This window comes from Parus major, chromosome 11 (genome assembly GCF_001522545.3).
Source record: "Parus major isolate Abel chromosome 11, Parus_major1.1, whole genome shotgun sequence".
In the NCBI taxonomy this organism is placed as follows: Eukaryota; Metazoa; Chordata; class Aves; order Passeriformes; family Paridae; genus Parus; species Parus major.
Genome location: NC_031780.1, coordinates 19,868,381 through 19,875,303, shown reverse-complemented (window position 1 = coordinate 19,875,303; position 6,923 = coordinate 19,868,381). Strand labels below are relative to the sequence as shown.

The 6,923-nt window shown below is 40.1% G+C and overlaps 1 long non-coding RNA gene across 1 annotated transcript; it reads right to left on the bottom strand.

Moving 5' to 3' along the window:
• Positions 1-455: 455 nt before the first annotated feature.
• Positions 456-6,652, bottom strand: LOC107209627. Its single transcript, XR_001523642.2, has 3 exons — positions 5,817-6,652; positions 4,594-4,714; positions 456-3,528 (listed from the first exon to the last, which is right to left on the bottom strand). It is a non-coding gene; the product is annotated as an uncharacterized LOC107209627 (long non-coding RNA).
• Positions 6,653-6,923: the final 271 nt, after the last annotated feature.

Here is a 6,923-nt window from a genome sequence, read left to right as displayed (position 1 = left end):
TCCTCAGCTTTTGGCATCTCAATGTATAATATTTTCTTCAAGTATTGCAGGACAAAAATAACCAAAATACGCCACTTATCAAACACTTTTTCAAAGTCTTCTGGGCAATTTGTCACTCATTTGTTTTTTATTTATGGTAAGTACAATTTACCATTCTGGAGCTGATGTACAAGAATGATCTGCACTCATCAGATTTTGTCTTATTCATTTAACTGTAACAGCTTCAAATTTAGCATTTCCTTAGTACAAAGTTTGCAGACTTTAGGAGATTTGTGTTGCGTAATTGAGTAGGGAGACCCCCAGATCTTTGCTTCCAGAAGGCAAAGCTGTGCTGAGAAAAGAGTGGTGAAGGATTTTCTCCCCATTTTAACCACCTCTCTTTGCAATTCCATGCTGGGAAGTGTGCTACTTAAGGGGAAATCTATTTTTGTCCAGGTTGTGGGAAAGTCAGGCACTTGCCACACTCACTCTTCTTTGCAGAAAATAATCTAAAATCTGCTGTTCTGTCAATATGGAGAGAACTGCTGTGTGTAAAGGGATGAATACAGAATTATGAGCTAATTTTAATTTAAGCTAATTTAATATTTTAATGAAGACATGCATTTTCCAGTGTTTATTTCCATGAAGAATCAAACATGGTCAGTACAATCTTTGAAAGAAAACTCTCACAGTGTTTCTGGTTTATAACCTCCTGGTATTTCACAGCTACAGTACAGGTATATTGGGCATTACTGTTTGGATGGTGCTTTCAAGATAAACCAAGGTTCATGGGGAGGAAATTGGGGGTTTTATAAATGGAAGGAGCAAATGTGAACAGGGAAACTCCCCAGACATGGCACATGTATGTGTCACTTGTATATCTGCATGCCATTATGTGACAGCACTGGTTTTAAAGTATTAAGTGCATTAAGATTTAGCTTTAGTGTCAGTAATTCCATCCTCATGGTCAAAATCAGCATGTTTAATTGGCTTGAGCTCTCCCATACCAAAAAACATTCACATGAGCAGATGCAGTAAGATTTTCCCAGTGTTTCCTCAGCCTGGCTGGTTCAGTTTGAGAGGTTATTTTAAAGTTTACTATACATCTATGCTTGTATAACATATTATACATTTCCTGGCATAACATACTATCTTATGTTTTAAGATAATATTTGGGAAAGGAAATCACACTTTGCATCCTGCTTCAGTAATAAATGCCATATCTCATTTAGAGTTCCTCACATGGTCAAAATTGTGGCCTGTAAACTGATTTCATAGCAGCAAGTTCAGTGCTAAGACCACAGTGAAAACTTTTCAGTGCTTTATTCTGTCACACCAACAGCTGAACTCCTACTCAGTTTTGTCAAATACATCAACCAGGGTTTGCCCACAAGCAAAAGGCCCTCTGATAAAAGTGAGGCAGAAGCTGAATGCATTTTGGGGTTTTATAAATGGAATAGAAATGTGTCCACACCCAAGCTAAACAAAGTATGTGCATAATTCCTTTGTCCCAGTGCAGCCCAGGAATATCTGTATAAGTCAACAATAGGGCATTGGTCTGAAAAGCAGCAACTTTTGGAAAGCAGATTAATTGCACCAAAATATGACACAAGTTTGAAAGTGCAGCCACATCCTCATGCCTTCAGAAAAAGTACAAGCTCATGAATTATTTTGTGTGTTATGTCTTTTAAATATTTCCTGGATCCAGCTGAGAAAGACAGGGACTCGCAGCAATAATCTGATAAGACATTGAATTTCTATTAATTACTGCAACTCCTTTGTGTGTTCATCTCATGAATTAAGCATTTTTGCTTAGATTCTGATTATTTTCCACCTTTCATGACTAATGTACTATCAAATCATTGTCAAAAAAAAAGCAAGACTGATAAACATTTAACATCAAGGAGGTGTATTTATTTATTTATGAATTTTTTGAGCACAAAGGTAATGAGAGTACTGACAAACTTCATGTTTCATTGACAAGTTACTTTGAATTTCAGAATATACAAGTATTTAAAACAACAATTTACTCCCAAGTGTTTTGGCATGCCAAAGACAAATGAATCATGCATAAGTACTAGTAAGGTTTCCAGTCTGTCAGTTCTGCTTTCTCTGCTGCACCCGTGACTTAAGTTTGGATTGATTTGATTTGTTTTAATTTTTAGGTATTTCCTTTGAAATGATCAATCAGCCACGGGCATAAATATCTGTTCACAGGCTGTGCTCAGGGGGCTGCACTGAACAACCTGGGCTGGTGGGAGCTGCCCCTGCCCAGGGCAGGGCTTGGGACAAGAGGATTTTTGGAGGCCTTTAACAACCCAAGCCATTCCAGGATTCTGTAGCCCACCCCACAATAAAGCCTTGGAGTGATATTTACCTAAGGATTCCTTACTAGGTAATAGCACAGACTGATTTTTCCAGAGCCATTTCAGGAGCAGGATGATGATGGTGGTGATTTTCTAATCCAAACCAGTTTGTTCACTCATAGAATCCCATAATGACACTGAAAAAAAGTATGTGCAAATGTTTACAGAAATGGATTCTTTGATTAATAGAGACCGGATGAATTCCATTGGGAATTTCTTTTTGTGCATGTAAATAGTTCAGAAGTTTCTCAGGAAAGATCACTCCACTTAGCAACACCCTGAGTGATCCAAAAGAGTAGCAGAGATTATCCTGAAGGATAATTAGACATAATTGGACATTTCATACAAGAAAATTAATATTCCAAAGGATAGATGAGGGCAGTAGTTAGCAAAGCAAATGGAATTTGTTGGAGTTATGGGAGAACTGTTATCTTCTGTGAATCTTTTATATGCAACAAGCCAGAAGTTTTGTTGTTATAGATAGTAATCTTCTGAATTGTATGGTTATTAATGTAAAATATGAATTCTCCTCTGACAGTAGGTGGTGGTTGATTGCCTCTGTTTCCTGGTGAGATTGTCAAAATACGACTGGAACATGTATGTATAGACTTTGGGAATATTGAATATCAGGATTTGGGTAGCTCTGGTCCAACACAGTAGGGCAATTTGATATTTCAGCTTCTCATTTGCACTGTGGGTAACAACAGAAAATAATGGGAAACATTCTGGGGACTTCACAGCAAGGAAAAATACTGAGTTCAAAAGGATTTTGGATTTTTGTTGTATTAATTTAATTATGCCCCCTCTCTCTCCACCCCCAAATGAAGATACTGCACAAAATTTTATTTATTTTCTGCATGTGCAGTGTCAGGGCCATATCCAGACCCAGTTTCTCCAGGGGAAGCAAAGGATTATTGTGCAGGATAAGCAATTTTTCCTACTGAAGATTATTTACATTGCAAATAGTCACAGATGATGTTTAGAAATAGCAAGTGTGGTGTGTGGCATTTCTGACTCTAATCTGAAAGTGAGAAGGTTCATGGGGGGGGACAATTCTGATTTGTTCTCCACAGATGAGGGTTCCAGTTCCTGGGAGGTGCCACAGGGCTGTGAGGAGATGCTGCTGTGGGAGTTGTTTCAGCTGCCTCTTGTCCATAGCTGGGGTGTATTTCAGAGGAAAACCCTGTGATAAAAAAATTAGCCAATGATAAATATTTTTTGTCTCAAAGAACAAAAAAATGTTCAACTCCTTAATAACAACCATGAACTTCTAAACCTGCAAAGCTGACACAAGTTTAGTGATGGAAGATTGAGCTTCAGCCTGAGTAGTGTGGTTTTCTCGTTATTTACTTTAGCAGGGCATTTACTCTGAATTCTGCCAAAAAAGAGCAGTTTAGGGGAAGAGATGTCTCATCTGCAGACAGGTGCTGACACATCAACTGCAAATGTGTACAGAAATACACCTAACAGTGCATTTGTGATGGGAATTTGTTACATTTAGTTTGTCTTCATATTATAATACTCTGATAAATATAAATTCTCACATAAGGATTGTGGAAGACCCATTACCACCCATTTCCAAACTTTCTTCCAGAGGATTTTATTTTTTTGCCTTTATTCTACCCTTTCAAGAGCACAGAATTTTCCCAATTTCTAAATTCTAATTTTGTCTCCATCTGATGTCACCTCCTGAAAAAAAAATTCCTATTTCTGTGAGACACAAGGTTACCAGTAGCCTTGATGTGTGTATTCCAAGCCCTCTTGTCTGAAGACAGTCTGCCAGCAGAGTTTAAGGATGACAGTGTTTTATTACAACGCCTTTAAAGTTCCTGAGGTACCACAAATGGCCATTATTGAGAATTTGTCTTGATTATTATTTTTCCTGCCAGACTTTTAAGCCATACAATATCAGCTTTCTTTCGACTTTGCTGCTTAGTTCCTTTTATGGTAAAGCTTAATACAGTGACCATATGGAGCAGCTGAAAGGCTGCCAAGTGTTTAAATGACAAGGTTATAAATACAAAGACAGCACAGGGTTTTTTTCCCTCCTTAATCTATAGTCCTGTTGGTTTGAGCCAAAGCAGACAATAAATCAGAATGTATAACTTGTTTTGCCACTCACTTCATAGGCTTTTTATATGTAGAAGGTATCTTAGTGCAGTAGAGGGAGAGAATATTCCATGGAGGACACCTGTGAGAGCCAAAGGAAAAGTTAGACTTTGAGTTTTGTTTTACAGCAAATTCTTACCAAAACTCAGTGGCAGAGGGACATCCCTTCTTCCTCAGCTTTGGTGCTGAACCTCAGGCTGTCCTCAGCCCTGACCTGTTCCTCTGGGTGGAGAGGAGCTGCCTTCTCTTTGCCTTTCCTGCTGCAAGTGGGAAAGACACTCTGTAGCAATGTATCTGAACAGCTTTGGCCATGATGTGCTCCAGCCAAACCATATTTAGAGTTTATTATCAGACCCTCTGGAATTTCTCAAGGTTGCTGAGACATAAACTATTCTAAAAACAAGAAAGAAGAGGCTGGAAAACAGAACCACAAGAGCCAGATAACAGAGGGCAGTTGGACACCAATCCTGTGCCCCAATATGTGTGTGCAGAGTGTGTGAACAGGACAGGGGCACCAATGAAAAGACATGTGATCATGTGAACAGTAGTTTTAGAATGTATAAGTGTGTAATGCAAACAATAAATGGCTTCTGTGAAATCATATTGATTTGTTGTTCAGAGGTCCTGAGCTCCTGCATGCTCCATGTGCCTGGAAATAGCGATTTCATGGCTTGTATCATGGCAATCCCTGCTTGCTCTGGTCTGTGTTCTCCTGCAGCTCTTGTTGTTGTCCCAGAGCACGTGAGAAGACAGGGCTCATTCCTGTCACTGCCTGGAAACTCAAGCACTTTGGGCTGGTAGGAATCAAATTGTTTGTGTGGGTGTCAGAGAGAGGAAAGCAGAGCAGGTACCTTGCATGTGGAGGGAAAGGGGTGCTGCTGGTTTTCTTCTGCAGTAATTACAGCAGGAGAAATTTAAACCTTAGAATGCAAAAGCTTCACATGCTCAGGTCTGTGTGTGTCATTTGTACCTTTGCTCTCTTAATGCGCTCTGGTATTTCTTATCCTCCAGATTTTATGGTTCTGTTTAATAGGAAACTTGTGGATGTAAAGGTCTGGTATTGTACCAGTAGGATCAATTAGAAGTATATAAAGTTTTTTCTGTTTTTTTGCAGAAGAAATTGGTTTTTCTCAGCCACCCACTGCTGGAGGAGAGCTGCCCTACCCCAGAAACACAGCTAAGGCAGAACCAGCACTCCCAAAAGTAATAATTTGGATTATTTGCAAACAGATGGCCAGAAACACAAACACTTTCCCTTACAATTATCACTTATCCCTTTGGCTGCCAAAACTCCACTGCACACATCTTTGCTGCTCTATGCTAATAACATGAACTGAAAGGACTTGGAATGTCAGCTCTTACCTGCTGCACTCCACCAGTGAGCTGCCAGCTGGGCTGTGTGAGGGAAGCTTTGGGCTTCAAGCATTAGGTCTGGGCTCTGGAGACTTGTGTTCCTACCAGGGCTCTGCCTTAGATTTTCTGTGTGACCTTGAACAAATAATACTCCCACAACCTCAGCTGCCCATCTGTTAACACAGGCATGGTAATTATGATGGGAATGAATTTAACTTTGTAACAATTCTTAAGGTTGAAGACCCTTCATCAGAAATGTGGTTTGAACTGTGGCCCTGGAGACAGATTCCATCTGAGAAAGGAATCTCACATGGTGGTAGAGGACAAGGTGCTTTCCGTGTTGTGTTTGCTGAACTGCTAAAGAGTGACTAGAATGCAGGAACCTTAAAGCTGGGCTCAAACCATTCTGGGGTTTTTTTATTACTTTTCAGAAGTCCCACACTGGCCATTCCTGTTCCATCTCTTGACATGGCCATTGTACATCTGCTTCCCCTGCAGACCCAGCATCACTTTTCTCCAGTAAATTTATCTTGGCTATTACATCATCACTTTTTCCTCTGGCCTGTCTTTGCTTCTGGGTGACTCTGAAAATTGTTTATTTATATAGCTGCAACTCTTTACATCACAAAATAAGCTTTTTTTTAAAGCTGTTTAGTGCATCTGAGTACTTTGGGGGATGTCCAGCCTTTGTTAAATGAGCTGTTGCCTCACGGGATCAGGAGGACCACGGGGACAGAGCTAAGGAGCCAGGGCTCAGAGCTGACAGGTGAATGCTCCATACACACACAGCAAACACACCTGTAAATGTTAATTACCCTGCACACCCAGCTGTTAACCTGCCTGAACTGGACAGTCACTGGACAGATGTTCTCTTTAGTAAGAGCCAGGCTTCTCCTCCCAGGGGGAACCTGCCTTGCACAGATTACTTCTGTGCTGCCCAAGTGTTCACCCTCATCACCTCCTGCATGCACTGGCCAGTACATCTTACTCACCAGGCTTTGTGTGACTGCCACACAGTCAAACCATCCTAATTTCAAATATTTTCTTTTCAGTTTTCTATGAACAGCTTTCATTATAAACATTATTTTTGTTTTCTAAGGAGAGCTTTGACAGTGT